Consider the following 15,673-nt stretch of genomic DNA (forward strand, 5'->3'; position numbering starts at 1 on the left):
CTGTGTGCGTCCCCACCCCCGCCACCTGCAGGCCCCACACACAAACCAGCGCCCGTGCCCGCGCCCGTGCAGCCCTCCTCCGCCAGGCCCCAAGAATGGCTCTGTTATTTTTGGGGTAATTGAAAATGTCGATCTTTATTCTAGAGGATAAGCAGGTCACAGGGACACAGGGAGCCAGAGAGAGAGAAAGGAAATCCAGTCATGGGGGAGGATCCAGGGGAGAGAAAGGCCAGGTGGGAGGACGTGGGCGCTGAGAAGAAGAGGGAGCGGGAGAAACAGGAGGGGCGGGTGACTCTGCCAGTGAGCAAGGCCACACAGCCCCTGACCCCAGGACTCAGGGGGATGTGTCCTCTCACCAGCCCCCCACCCCACCCTGCAAGGAGCCGGGTGGCAGGAGCTCCTGTTTAGTCCTCCTGTGCCTGAGCAGCCCCGGGGGTGGGCATCTCTGAATGCCGGGAGCAGGGGTGGGCACCTGGTTGTCTTCCTGGGCGACGGCTTTGAAAATATGGTGCCCTCTCACAAGCACATGTACAGCTCCCAGAGGCCGGATCCCAGGCTGGAGGGCTGAAAGCAGCCAGTGGTCTCCTCTCCTGTGGGAATGCAGGTACTCTCTGACCTCCCTCCCATCACCCATCCCACTTCTCTCTGCATGTCATGTCGGGCATCTCATGGTTTGTGGACTTGCTTCTCCAGGGCAGTGGGGGGCGCCAGTAAGCCTGGGTGGGCACGTATCTGTACATGAGATGAGACGCCTGGGAGAGAGGGACGGGGTGGGGTGGGGAGAGTAAGAGGTGTGGCCGTGTGTGGCGTGGGGCCTGTGCGCATGTGTGGTATAAGCGTGGGTCGTGTCTGCTTTTTCCCTGTGACTAGCATGAAGCATGTGTTTGAAGGCAGTGGTGGTACCAGGTGTGTGTGTGTGTGTAGAGTAAGGTGTGGGTCTGCGCATTTGTGCGTGTGTCTTGCCCCACATGTGTGCAGTAAGGGACATGTGTATGTGCACAGCCCCTACCTGTGTGCCTCCAGATGGTGTATCTGTGTGTCCCTGAAGGCAGGGCCCCTCTTCCGCTTCTGGCCCAGGGCCACCATCCCCCCAGGTCCTGGGAATCAGAGTGGTGTTTGGCCTTGGGAATCCCTCCAGCAACAATGGAACAACAGATACCAGCCCCCACCCCAGCCAGTGTCCAGGAGGCTCGTGGGACCGCGATGTCACCACCAAGCTCTGGCTGAGGTACATGGAGCCAGGCCTGTCTTGCCCTCTAGAGAGAAAGGAGGAACCTCAGGTTGGCTTCCTGCCAGGCACCGAGCCTCATGCGCCCTCCAACGTCTGCTTGTGGCGGGAAAGGGCGAATTCCCACCCTCCCACTGACACAGCCTCAGACGTCCTGGAGGCCAGGGCTCCAGGTGAAGATCATCTCTCCATATCCCTGGGCCCAGCCAGAGCCTGGCACAGGGCAGGAGCTTAGCAAATGCTTGTTGAATGAATGAATGCACGGATGGGGGCTTTGTGTGTGATCAAGTGCCAGGCTCTGGGCTCTAGTGACCTGAAGATACGGATTCAAGTCCTACAAGGATCAAACCAGGGCTTCCTGCAAGGTCAAGCGAGAACCCCCTGAGTTGTTCAGAAGAGGCCACGCCGCACTCAGCCAGACCTGGGAGGCCGTGCCTGACCTTCTGCAGGTCACCTCTCTGGGGGCACTACCACAGGAAAGGCAGCGTCAAGCGATGGGACTGCTTCATCCAGAGGTCGATCCCAAGCTAAATGACCCTGTCATTTTGCAGACCGAGGCACAAGGGAGGCCCCATTCATATTCCTTGGAGTTGGCATCCCTCTGATAGTGGGGCCATCTCTCATCTGAACATCTTCACCCCCCAGATATTCCTTCCGAACCCTCCATCCTCCTCCTCCCCTTCCCTTGGGACCATAAACCCACCCCAAGAGTGAGTCCTAGTTCCAGGACCAGCTCCCAATCCTGCCCCTGTCTGGTGGCAGCTGTGGCCAGGCTGAAGGTCTGTCCTAGACTGAGGCATAAAGGCAAAAATAATACTTAGTCCTAATAGAAGTAAAGCACCTCACCCCAGACGAGCCCTGGTCCTGGTCACCCACTGAGCCCTGGTCCTGGTCACACATGGAACCTAGACCTTTATTTAGAGATGGGCCACTAATCTGTCACTCAGGCTGGGAATGGTGGCTCAAGCCTGTAATCCCACTTTGGGAGGCCCAGGCAGGAGGATCACTTGAGGCCATGAGTTTGAGACCAGTCTGGGCAACATAGCAGGACCATGTCTCAAAAAAAGAAATTTAAAATTAATCAGGTGTGGTGGCGTGTGCCTGTAGTCCCAGCTACTGCAGTCAGCTAAGATTGTGCCATTGCACTCTGGCCTGGGCAACAGAGCAAGATTCTAACTTAAAATAATAATAATAATAATTGTCATATGGCCAAATTTTTTTCCAGGCTCTGAGCGCTAGCTTCCTCATCTTTCCAACAGAGGGCCTTCACCTGGGCTAAGTGTTAAGTCAGAAAACCCCTATTTGGAGGTTGGCCAGACTTAGAGGTTAAGTCAGAAAACCTCTATTCAGAGTTCCCTGACCTGGTAATGCCGGGGAGCATTGGCTGCTGTCACCTGCCAGCTCCCACCCCACCCAACACTTTTAGACCAAGCATCACTAATTTTTGCAGCTGCCGTGATAAATGGCACTGTCGGCAAAATGACATCTTTCTAATCTGCTACAAGACAGATGGGTCCCCGAGCTCCCGCAGCCTCCCAAGAGCCAGCCCAGGCCAGCCTTGTTGAGAGGATGGGCAGACACAAAGCCCAGGGCCTGGGGGCAGGAGGGATGGAGAGGGGACCTCAGGGCTCAGAGTCAAGGACATCCCTAGTGGGGTTTATCACAGGCTCTTTTCTAAATATTTAGTTGTATGTGTGCTTCTAAAAATATTCCAAAGAATATTATATCCTCTGTTCCTTTCTGTCCAAAGTTAGGTCTTCAATTTTCTTTTCTTTTCTTTCTTTCTTTTTTTTTTTTTTTAAACAGAGTCTTGCTCTGTCTCCCAGGCTGGAGTGCAGTGGCATGATCACAGCTCACTGCAGCCTCTACCTCCTGGGCTCAAGCGATCCTCCCACCTCAGCCTCCCAAGTAGCTGAGATGACAGGTGCCTGCCACCATGCCTGGCTTATTTTTGCATTTTTAGTAGAGACAGGGTCTCGCCATGTTGTCCAGACTGGTCTTGAACTCCTGGCTTCAAGTGATCTGCCCACCTCGGCCTCCCAAAATGCGTGGATTATAGGCTTGAGCCACCATACCCAGCCTCAATTTTCGCTTTAAATTAAAACCTGGAAATTTCTGAGGCGGTGCTCTCTTCCCGTCTCCCTCTGCTCTGCGGAACGGTGTGCCTCTGCCTGAGCCATCGGGTCTGGGGGCTCTTCTCACCGCCCCCCACCTCACTTCCACTCCATGGCTCCCACCCTCCCTCCCAGCCCCTCCGCTGACCTCAGCCACATCCCCTCCATGCCTCTCGCTGGCCTCAAGTTGCCAGGTCAAAGTAGAACTCCCCTCACACCTTCCTGTGTCCAGGAGTAGAGGTGAATTGAGGCTCTGGATGCCAAGAACGGAGGAAGGACAAATGTCGGCCCTAGAGACCCTCGCCTCCTCGAGACCAACAGAAGCTGGCGCCTGTCCGCCCAGCAGCAGCAAAGCCAGAGCAGGTGGGGGCCGGGGTGGGTGGGCACAGGCCTGGGCTTGAAGATTGAGGCAACGCTGCCCTCTCCTGGCTAATTCATGGCTGCTCCTCTGACAAACACTGCCAGGCTAAGCTGTTGAGGCTGGGGACATAGTAAGTGACTCCCCAAAAACAGCATGTGACAAGCTGACCCTTCCCAGGAGTCTGCCCGGCTGAGAGCTGCCTCCCGCTCTGCTCATCCTGTCCGAGCTTCTCTCACTGCCCAAAGCATCTTCCGGCCCTCACATGTTCAGGGCAAAGCCCGAGGCCCCTCCCAGCTGCCCACCATGTGGCCCCGGGTAGCAGCCCCACCCCTGCACCCCAGGCCCCTGCCGCTCTGTGTCTCCCTGGTTCCCTGTCCCTTCTGGGGCACCTGCATGCTTTGCTCTCACCTTGATCCCCACCTTTGCCCTCCCCAGCACACTGTCTCCTCTTCTCCTCTTGGGCCCCTCCCCGAGGAAACTCCCCTCTTCCCAACTCCCAACCACAGGGACCCCCCAGCTCCTGCCTGCACCCCCACCTGCCCTGCCCCTGTCCCAGGGACTGCCGCCTGTCAATAACTCAGACTGGGGATTTGATCTGAACTGGGTCAGCGGTGTCCACCTCAGGAACCAGATGACTGCTGGCTTTAGACAGGGTGTCTGTCACCACCCCAGTACCCAGTTAAGAAAACTGAGGCCTGGAAAGGAACAAGGACTTGCCCAAAGTCTCCTGTTACATCAAAATAGCGGAGACGGAACCAGGACACAAAACCCAGAGCTCTCCTTGGATCATAGTCTCTGATTGAATAGAAACCAAGCCATGCTCTGAACGCATTCCAGTCAGCAGGCACAGGGAGGGCTCAGAGCAGCAGGCAGGACAGGCATGCAGGGTGTCCAGAAGCCCCTGAGGGACCGCAGGCCTCAGAACAGAGGACGGGGGCCCAGCTCCCCCAGCAGCAGACCCTCGAGTGCCCCTGCATGCCCATGGGGCAAGTGAACCTCTGATTTCTGGGTAAGGGAGGGCTGGGCCAGACTGGGAGTGACCCTGCCTCAGTGGCCTTGGGCCAGAGCCAGTGCTACCTCCTCAGCCCCATCTGCGTCAGCTTTTCCTGTAGGAGGCTGTGAGCCCTGATGGTCCCCAGTGCTGAGAGGGGCCAGATCTGGGGCTGGGATCCCCAGCTTCCTGGTGAGGGGGTGGTCTCCAAATATTTCAGGCCCGGGGAGCCTCCTGCCTTCCTCCCTCACTGCTTCTGCCCATCATCCCGGTGCACAGCTCTTCGGGAAAACAAGCCACCCCGCGCCCCAGCAGGTCATAAGTCCCTTCAATTTGTTCCAAATGCTCCCTTCCCTCCAGCTCTGACAGAGACCCAACTTGCCCTGGAAGTGGCCCTTGGCCCTCTCCAAAGCTGGCTGCTCCGTCATTCATATCCCTCGTGCCTCAGAGTCCACAGTGGTATGAGTTTCTGTCCACCTTAGTCCCCATACTGTGCCCTCCCCATCAAATGCACCTCTGGGGCCCTGGCATCCAGGTGTGTCCTCCTTCAGCTCCTCGGGGCTGCCCTGAGTCCCTACTCATAAACCTAGCAGCCATGGCTCGAGGCCACCTCCACCCCACCCCAACTCCTGACAGCTCGGTCCTCCCCAGGGACCACCACCAAAGCCCTGGCCTCCCCGTTCCCAGACCTCCTCAGGTGCAAACCGCTCCACTCCACTCCACTCCCTTGCAGCCCGGTCCCCCTCTGCAATCCTGGGCTTCCCACCACCTCCCTCAGCATTGACTGCCAGTCTCCCTGGGAGGCCATCCCCTGCCCCCCATCGCTGAGACCCCAGTGCTGACCCTGTACTCCCTCCACTTCTGCCTCATCCTTCAGGCCCCTCCAGCCTTCACTACCCTCCTCATCTAGCCCTTTTCCTGGAACATCCAAGCCCTGTGTCCCCTAGGTCTGCCTTGTCCATCTGCAACAGGCAGCTAAAGCTGCCAGAGACAGTCTCATGGCTGGAACCCTGGACCTGCCCTCCTTGACACCTGCCACCCACCCCCACCTCTGGGCAGCTGCCCTCCCCGTCTCTCCCACCCCCAGGGATCATCCCCCATGAGTAGCGTGAGAGGTGGCTTACACTCCTCTCTTTGCCTGGCGGTCCCTCCAGTCCCCCTGTCCACCTGCCCCATCAGGCTGGGCTCTGACGAGCACCCCCAACCAGAGCCTCAAACTGCCACGTGTTTTGTCATCGGCTCCCACTTCCCACCTGAGACACTGTGGATTGCACCCCTCTCCTTGGACTTGTGCCTCTCATCTGGCTCCCTCCTGTCACACTCTAGATATCCTAAGTCCCCTCCATCTATTCAAAACCGTTCTCCCAGCCCACATGCTTCTCCGTCACCCCCTGTCCCTCTCTGCCCAGCCCACAGACCACCTCCCCCACAGAGGCGTTTTCTGGTCATCTCTATTATCACCTCCCTCTCACACTTGACTTAGCCGAGCCCACTGCTCCACCTGAACCAGGCCTAACTCCATGCCTACTGCCTGTAGGTGGCAGCTGCTTCCAAGGGACACACTTCATCCTCTAATGCATGACCTCTCAGCAGCACTGGCCCCAAATGCCAGCCCCGCCTCCCTCATGCTGCTCCTCCTGCTGGCTTCAGGACCCCCTCCTCCTTTCCTCCTGTCTCTTGGCTGCTCCTGCACTGGCTTTCTTCCTGGCTTCCTTCCTCAACTTGACCTTTCAATGTTGGTGTATGGTTATTCATTGCAAAGAGGAAACAGTAACTTTACAGGGGAGAGGCCTGGCAGGCATCACCTCAACCAAGTGATACCAGTCAACATCCTGATGATGGGATGTTGTGCCTCTTTTTTTTTTTTTTTTTTTTTTTTTTTTTTTGGAGAGAGTCTTGCTCTGTCACCCAGGCTGATTGCAGCAGTATGATCTTGGCTCAATGCAACTTCCACTTCCTCAGTTCAAGTGATTCTCTTGCCTCAGCATCCTGAGTAGCTGGGATTACAGGCACCTACTACCATGCCCAGCTAATTTTTGTGCTTTTAGTAGTGAGGGGGTTTCATCATGTTGGCCAGGCTGGTATCGAACTCCTGACCTCAGGTAATCCGCCCTCCTCAGCCTCCCAAAGTGCTGGGATTATAGGGGTGAGCCATTGCGCCCGGCCTGATGTGTGTCTCTTGATAGGCTGCGTGAGAAGGGCACAGCATCACTTCCTGGATGTTCATGCCAAGATGCAGAACCTGAATTTAATCATGAGGAAACCAGACAAACTCAAACCAAAATTCACCTGCAAAAGAACTGGCCTGTGCCTGTCAAAAATGGCAACATCACAGAAGACAACGAAACACTGAAGATCGTGCCAGACGAACAGACACTCAGAAGAAAGGATAAGTAAATGCAAAGTGGAACCCGGGGTTTTCTTTTGCCATAAAGCATACTATTGGGAAAATTGGAAAGCTGGGGAGAAAAAACTCTATGGCTTAGTTCAAAGTATTGTACCAATGTTAATTTCCTGATTTTGATCATTGCACTCCAGGTATGAAAGAGAAGGTCCTAGGCCAGGCACAGAGCCTTATGCCCATAATCCCAGCACTTTGGGAGGCCAAGGCTGGCAGATCACCTGAGGTCGGGAGTTCGAGACCAGGCTGAGCAATGTAGAGAAACCCTGTCTCTACTAAAAATATAAAATTAGCCAGGTGTGGTGGCACATGCCTGTAATCCCAGCTACTTGGGAGGCTGAGGCTTGAGAATCGCTTGAACCTGGAAGGCAGAGATTGCAGTGAGCCGAGATTGCGCCATTGCTCTCCAGCCTGGGCAACATGAGCGAAACTCCAACTCAAAAAAAGAAAAAGAAAAAAAAAAAGAGAAAGTTCTGTTCTTAGGAAATACTCACTGCTTGAGCCCAGGGGTTTGAGACCAGCCTGGGCAACACAGTGAGACCCTGTCATTACCAAAAAAGAAAAAAAAAAAAATAGCCAGGCTTGGTGGTGTGTTCTTGTAATCCCATCTACTCAAGCAGGAAACTCGCTTGAGTGGGAGTTCGATGCTGCGGTGAGCTATGACGACACCATAACACACCAGCTTGGGCAACAGAGCGAGACCCTGTCTCATTAAAAAAACAAATAAAAAGGAAATGCACATGGAAATATTTAGGGGTAAAGGAGCATTATGTCTGCAACTTACTTTCAAATGGTTCAGAAAGAAATATATACAGATAGAGAAAATAATTTAAAATGTGGTAAATGATGAACATTCGGGAAATCTAGGTGGAGTATGCGGGAAATATTTGTAATCATCTTGCCACTTTTATCTAAGACTCAAATTATGTCAAAATAAATGTTTTAAAGAAGTGACATTGATGTCTCAGGGCTCAGTGCTGGGTCTTCCTCTCATTTTGCACCATGCTCCTCTCTCCCGGGCAGTCTCATCTCTTGTTGCTTTAATTCCTTTATTGATACTCCAGCAATCCCGAAGTATAACTTCCCCTGGCTAGACCTTCTTAGGAGCATTAGGCTCACATATGCAGCAGCCTGCACAGTGTCACCTGGGTTTCTCAGAAGCACCTCAAAGTCAACATGCTCCAAGATTTCCATCTTATAAGATGCCCACCCAGTCCCCATCCATCTCAATCCATGACACCGGCACCCACCCTTCCAAGTGTCCAAGCCATCAACCTGGGCTTGTCCTGCACACCTCCTTCATCCTGACTCCCACAGCCAACCAATCACCAAGTCACTTTGGGGAGCCTTTAAGTTCCCCCAAAACAGGGTCCTGTGTTATTCGCTTGTGTCCCCAGCCCCCAGCATCAGCATAGTGCCTGACAAATGGTCTGTGCTTAGGAAATATTTGTTGAATGAATGAATTTGTTGATCAAGGAAGAGTCCCAAGCACATGTTGGGCCTGACTCAGTGGAGTGCCATCTACAACTGTGCCCGTATCAGTTATCTTTTGCTGCATAACCATAACAAATTAGTCTCAAAATCTAATCTCTTAAAACAGCAATCTCCTTCTGTTGCACACAGTTTCTGTGGGTTGGAAGTTTAAAAGTGACTTTGCTGGGTGGGTCTGGCTACAGGTCTCTCAGTAGGTAGCAGTCAAGATGTCAGTAGAGGTTGTATTCATCTGAAGGTTTGATTGAGGCTGGCAGATTCACTTCCAAGATGGCTCATTCACATGGTGAGTTGGTGCTTTCTGCTGGCAAGAGGCCTCAGTTCTTCTTCACATTGGCACCTCCACATGCTGCCTAAATGCTCTCAGATTATGGCGGCTGCAATCAGAAAAGAGCAAGGCAGAAGCTGCCATGTCTTTTCTGACCTCATCTTGGATGTCACCCCATCATTTCTGCAACACCCTATTGGCTGCACAGGTCATCTGTATTCAACATGAAAGGGAACTGCCCAAGGGCATGAATGCCAGAGGCTCACCGAGGGCCATCTTGGAGGCTGGCTACCACAAAACTTTTCACTGTGCAAGGACAACAGCCAATGGGGCCGGTAGGGGCTGAACTCCAAGCTGTGTATTCTTGTGTAAGGTGGCGTCCCCACTAAAGCTCCACACAGGCTAACAGCAGGCCCGCCAGCTTGCTCCAGCTGTCTCTTGGTTGTCAGTCTTGCCTCTTCTCCAAGGGACTCCGGGGAGTCAGGCAGACAGCAGGACCCTGGCATAAAAATCATCATAACCACCAAGTCTTCAGAGTTTATAAAGCTCCGGCGCCTCTGTTGGAGGCCATCATCCAAGCACCTCGGTGACCGTACATTTTACGGATGAAGAAAAGGGGACAGAAAGATGAAGTGACTTGTCTGGGGCCACATAAAAAAAGGCTTGGCAGGACCGGGCTCCGGGCTCCTGGCTCCTGGCCCCACAGTCTTTCCACTGCCCTGCCCAGTGGCCAGCTCAGACCCACATCCCGGACATCTGCAAGCCTCATTCCCAGCCCTCAGCAGGTATTTCTCACCCTTCTTCTGGGAGCCCCAACCCAGCCCTCAAGCAAATATATTCACAAATTTTTCATCCAGGTGGGGACTGTCCACTCTCCTTCCAATAGGCTCTGTCTGGCAGCCGGCTGTCTACTGGGGTGGCACAGCAAGGGTTAACAGCAGGAACTAATATTTAGAAACAGCACAACCCCAGAGGAGTCAGCTGTGGCCAGCTGGTCACAGCCACTGAAGCCACCAGCCTTGTGAATGTGGTATGGAAGACGAGTGCCTGCTTCTGCAGAGCAAAGGCTCCGAGAGGCTCCTTCACCGCCCCTGGTCCTCGTCCTCCCAGCACGGCTTGTGCATGGATCAGAGCCCAGGGCAAAGCCCTCCACTGGCCTCCCCCACACCTGGCTCCTGAGGGGGGGCAAACATAACTTTCCAGCTCCCGAACTGAAATTGTTGGGACTGGCTGCTCCCGCCCCTCCTGAGCCTGGCTGCCTGTACTTGGAGGAGCCCTATGTGTGCCTCTGCCAGAAGCAAGATCAGCACCACTCCTAACAGAGGCCCCAGGTCAAAGGCCCAGGCCCAGGGCCCGCTGCCGTGGAGCTCTTGGCCACAAAACTGTAGGGCCACTGAGCCAGTGCCTAAAGCCCATGCCCTCTTGCACAATAGTGGCCTAGGTTCTGTGACCTTCATGGCAGAGGGCCAATTCCCTGAGGGCAGGCCCTGGGCAGCAGGAGCACAGCCCTGCTTAGGCACCACCCCATCTAGGGCACAGGCACACACCATTTACCAGCAAGCTGGCTTTGGCCACAGGCTCCTTGGGTGGGGCCCAGGCGACCAGGGTGCAAAACGCCCTGGCCAAGGGTGGGGCCAAACCACAGCCACTGCCCAGAGCGGGGACTCTTAGTCCAAGAACCAAGAAGGGTAGGAGTGACCAGCAGCGCCTGGCCAGCATGCTTGGCTGAACTCTGCTGGCAGGGAGGTGGGTATTACTGGGCCCTCTGTTGTCTTCTTCTCCGAGAACAATTGGAGAAATGGAGGCAGCACATACCACAGGTCACTGTAGCTTCAGAGAAGTTTGAATCTTCTTTCGCCCCTGGGTGGGAACATCCTTCTTCCTTCTTCTAAGCGTGTTCTAAGCCTCCTTCTTTCCTCCTCCCTCCCACCCTGTCCCCTGTCCCATGCTTGGCTGGGGAGGCATGGACACCTCCTGACCCAGGTAGGCAGGCCCCAGGTGAAACTTGGAGAGCCACGGAGATCAGGACTCCAGGAAATCGTTTGAAAGAGAAGTCACCGTGCATGAAGGAGGGCTAGGAGGGCTTGCTGGAGGAAGGTGAGATGTGGCCAGGGAGCTAGGGGCAGTCAGGGATGGCCACCAAGGACGTCTGGCCAAGCAAAGTCATGGCAAAGGTTGGAAGGCAGAAGGGAGAAGGCCCGAGCCAGACCTGAGGATGCCAGGGAGGCCCAGGTCAGGTCTGCTCAGCACTGAGGCTTCAGGGCCTCGGGGGAGCTTGCTGAGGAGCTAGAGAGGGGACAGTTGCGGAGCAGGCACGGCTGGTCCAGCAGCCTTTGTTCCAAGACAGTGGGAGGCGGTCAGTGGTCAGTTTCAAAGGCACACAGGGGCCTGGACTTTCTGCCAGTCTGCCTGGCATGATGCTGCCCAGCATTGGTCCAGAGTTCCAGCCCTAGGTTACGGCTGAGCAAAGGCCAGGCCTGTGTGCGCTGGAGCCACAGCATCCCTTTTTCACTGAGAGCCTCAGTTTCCTCATCTGGAAGAAGGGACACTGTCGGCCAACACATACACTTCCCAATGTTGTCAAGAGAGCAGGTGAATGTTTTGTAAACTGGGAAGCCCCAGCAGAGATGCGCCAGCCGGGTTACTGCCGCTGTGCTGGTTGCCGTTATTTTCCAGGCCTGTGTTTCTCTGCAACAAGGCAGGGGGAGGCTCCCGGCTAATCCAGACTTGAATCTCAGCTGTGGGCGGGAGCGCCCTGTCTGGAGGCTCCATAGACATCTGTGTAGGTGGGGAGCAGGGAAGATGGGGAGGGGGAAGGGAAGGGGAGATGGGGCCAGTAGGGATCTTCACCCAAATTTTTGATTCATAGAGCAAAAATCCTTCTGTCTTCTTTTTTCATTCCTGAAAAGAAAGCTCTTTTCCTCCAAACACAGTCTTCCAAGCAGACCCCCGAACCCCAGCCCCATAGCTGGTCAGTAATTAGCCCCTAATGAGGACCAGGTGTCCTGCTGACTTGAGGAGAAGGAAAAACATGGGACAAATTGTGGAATCAATGACTTTACCACCACTGAGGCCAGCCTGGCACAGCCTCCATCCCAGGCCTCCTAGGGCACCTGGATGGAAGCTCTTAGGTTTGCCAAAATCCCCATAGAACAGCAGCAATTGGTTTCTTAGTCAACTACGGTAGACATTTATTGCACACCTACTGTATGCAGCAGCCTGTGGAGGGGAAAATTAAAGCTTTACAACAAGGGAGGTGATATGTGTAAAGCTGTATGTAAACCACGAATCACAGGGAATGTGCAGGATGACAGAGGCAGAGGAGAAAGGATAAGCATTTAATGAGCACCTACTGTATGCCAGGCCCTGGGCTAGGCACTCAAGGTACATTAAAGGATTTAATCGTCATCAATCCAATTTTACAAATGAGGAAACTGCCACAGAGAGGTGAGGTGACTTGTTCAAGGTTTGACAGCCAAGTAGGAGAGCTGGGATTCGAACCCAGGTCTCTCTGGTTTCAAGACCAGTACTCATAACCCCTGCATGGACCAGGCACCATCACACCTCGAAAAACCTGTCACTCAGCCTGCTGGGATGCATTCCAGGATGCGGCCCCCACCTCCCCCCTCCCTCCGGCCCTGGCTTTGCCCCTGACTATGTTGCTCAGACTTGCATCCGCAGGTGAGTGAGGGGCCTGAGACCCTAACCCAGCCTGGCAGAACTAGAGGGGTTCCTGCAGGAGGGAAAAGGGACAGGAGGAGCCAGAAGTGGCCCCCAGATCAGGAGTCAAGCAGGCTGCGCTTTTCCCACCACTGGCTGGGGTCGCCAGGGGTTCAATCCTGGGGTGGACACGGGACCCTGCCACCTCAGGTTATGGGGTTTCAAGCTAGCCAAGGCTGTCCAGTTAGGGGCGGGGGCAGGCGCCCCAGGCATGGATTGTCTAGGGCATGGCTTTCCCCGTTTGGATTGTCGGAGACACCAGTGGGGCCACCCCAATGCTGGCCAGGCTTTGTTTGCCAGGCAAGTTTGGGGTGACTATGTTGGGGTCCAAAGGGACCCAGTGACAGTGAGAAGTGGGTCCTCCAGCCTCAGATGCCCCGGACCAGGAACGGGGAGAACAAGGCGGGAAACGAGGAAGGAGCCACCATGTCCTCCCCTGTGAGGAGCCCCCACACACACCCCTCCAGCCACCCCCCAGCTCTGCCCCTTCTCCCCTCTCCTTGCTCCCCTGAGGATCCATCTGTCTATCCGCCACCTCCCCTCTTCCTTCTCTCCTCCTCTTCCTGACAGGCAGGACCCCCCCACCCACCACCCACTCTCAGCCTCCTAGAGGCAGAGCCGGTGCCCCTCAGATACACTGTGCCCCAGCGGGGGCTTGTCCTACAGATAGCCCTGGACCACCCCCTGCCACACCTCCTCATCCCAGCACTGACACCTGACCCAGCAGAGGCTGAATGGAAGTTCGCTTTCACAGAAGTGCTGGGATGTATCCCCTCTCTGTCTCCATGCCAGAAACCCCGACATGACAGCATTCTTCCTTCAGCGAAGGCAGCTCTACTTATGCCATAAGAACTGTGGCCTTAGGGCCCATCCATCATCACTACCCATGTGTGATTCAGTGCTTCAGCTGCACCTTCGAGATCATTCCCAAGAGCAACATGGAGCCAAGGAAGGGCCTGAGCCTCCTTCACAAGGGCCCAGGCCACACCCTTCTCCCCTTCAGATGGAGAAGCAGCTCTAAAAGAGGGCATCACATGGTTCCCAGAAGGGAAGTGAGTCAAGGGAGGACCCCCCGGGGTGAATCAGGGCTGGATCCCCAGGCTCCCTGTTCCTGCAGGGACCAGATCCCCTGAGATCTCAGGGCCTGAGGGATGGGCTGGGCGGCCCGGGAGAGGGGAAGGGAGCATCCAAGGTGACCAGGGCAGTCAGCTCATCCAGGCCCCAGCCTCCAGCCAAGGAGGGATTCCAGTACCCCCACCTCCTTGCGCTTCAACTGAGAGCCATTCCCAAATACCTTCTTAGCCCTGACAGCATGCAGGCATGGTGCTAGGCTCAGGGGCACAGGATATTGAGAGACTGAACTGAGACTCATTCAGGAGGCAGAAAGGCAAATTAAATCTCAAACAGCAAATATCTGGATGAAAAGTACGGGGGGAGAAAATCAGGGGCAAGCTGGGGCGGGACACAGGTGGTCCTCAAACCATGCCTTGGTGGATGGGAAGGGAGTCAGTCCTCCAGGCCGGGGCACTGAATCAGAGGTACCGAGGTGGGCGTAAGCAGAGGGGTGTTGAGACAGGAAGGCCAGCAGCCTGACTGGGAGGCACATCTCGAGCACAGGCCAGGGAGAACCACTGGGCTGGGGCACGGAAGACTTAAATGGCAAAATGAGGCCCACGGCCTTATGCCCTATTGCAGAGGAGATGCCACCAGGGTTTTAGGGCAAGAGAACAGCATGGTGCTGTGGGGTTTTATAAAGTTATACCACCCCCTGCCTTTAGGAGGACTCAGAAATGAGGAGGGGGTGGGAGAGCTCCTGTCCAGCAGCCCATCTCTGTCACCACTCCTGGTCCAGCTCCCTGTCCTGATTTCTGCAGTAGGGGCAGCTCCTGCCTGAGGGAAGCGTCCCTCTCACCCCTCCCGGATGCCCCTGGCTGCAAAGGCCCTTGTCCTCCCGTATTCGAGTGAGGCATGCTGGGAGACTCTCCCTCCACTCATCAACGTTTGAGGCATCTGGGTCAGGGGGCCTGGCAGTCAGCACCCTAGAGGCCATCTGGACCAATCTTCCACTTGTATAGAGAGGGAAACTGAGGCCCCAGAGAGGAAGAAAAGTACTCTGAGTTCCACCAAGAACCCCAGCAGCCCAGGAAGAGCCCCCAGCCCTGCTTTGAGGGTGCTCCCAGCCTGCGTGGGGGCCTGGGTTTGGGCCACTGTGACAGTGTGGATGACAGATGCGGTGTCCAGCTCCTTCTGAGCTGTGTGGGAGGCCCCAGCAGAGAGCCAGGCGTCAGGGGAGACTGGATTTGAGCCGATACTGGAAGGACAGGCAGAGAAGGAAGGAGGTGACATTCTAGTCGGGGGATCACAGTGAGCACAGGGCAGGCAGGGATGGTGGCTCCCACACCTCTTCCCTGTCACCGCTGACTTTGAAAGGCAGAATGTGAGGGATTGAAGTGGGACCCAGGTGGGGGAGTACCTGGCAGGGAGGGCTTGTGTGTTACCTGGGTGGGAACTCAGAATTGATGGGGGTATCTTAGCATGCAGGGCCGCAGGGACACCAGGTACAAGAAACTGAAGCAGGGTAGATCCTGCTGCCTCTGAGGATGGCTTGAGGGGACCAATGGTGCTCAGGACAGGCACTGAGCCTTGTGTGCACCTTTTGTGCCACTCCAGGCCTCCAGAGCAGAGCAGGGCCCAGGGGCCAGCGCCCTTGGCCCAGCCCACCCAGACTCGAGAAAAACTGTTCTAGAGCCAAGTGTAACGGAGCCTCCCTCCCTATGCCTGCCTGCCCAGGCAGGACAAGAAGGGCCTTTTAGTGCTGCCCGCCTGGGGGGACCGGGGTGGGCCACGCCAGGTGAGCCAGGTGGCCGTCGATGATGGCAGGAGGGGAGTGGGGTGCGTGTGGAGCTCGTGGAGGAAGTGTATAGGCTATGTCTGGGAACTGGGCGTGCTGCCCAGGAGGGGTGGGCAGGGGAGGGGGAGTTGGAAATAGCCCTGATGTCCACACTTACTGGCGCACACAGATGTGGGCACACACACGTGCACACGGCCACTCTCACAGACCTGGACAGGGTGGCCAGGACCAGGATCCCGGGACAGAGG

General features: G+C 55.6%; 1 protein-coding gene across 2 annotated transcripts in view; it reads left to right on the forward strand.

The window, feature by feature from the left end:
* Positions 1–15,673, forward strand: part of CRABP1 (cellular retinoic acid binding protein 1) — a 658,055-nt gene that overhangs the window by 167,192 nt on the left and 475,190 nt on the right. Inside the window, exon 1 of one of the 2 annotated variants that reach the window (XM_050800035.1) lies at positions 15,409–15,412. The exons of the other annotated variant lie outside the window; for it this stretch is intronic. The gene's annotated coding sequence lies outside the window, so the exon portion shown is untranslated. Of the gene's footprint in view, positions 1–15,408; positions 15,413–15,673 lie in introns of those variants that run through there. 2 annotated transcript variants of the gene reach the window in all.

Source organism: Macaca thibetana, chromosome 7 (genome assembly GCF_024542745.1).
Source record: "Macaca thibetana thibetana isolate TM-01 chromosome 7, ASM2454274v1, whole genome shotgun sequence".
Taxonomy (NCBI): Eukaryota; Metazoa; Chordata; class Mammalia; order Primates; family Cercopithecidae; genus Macaca; species Macaca thibetana.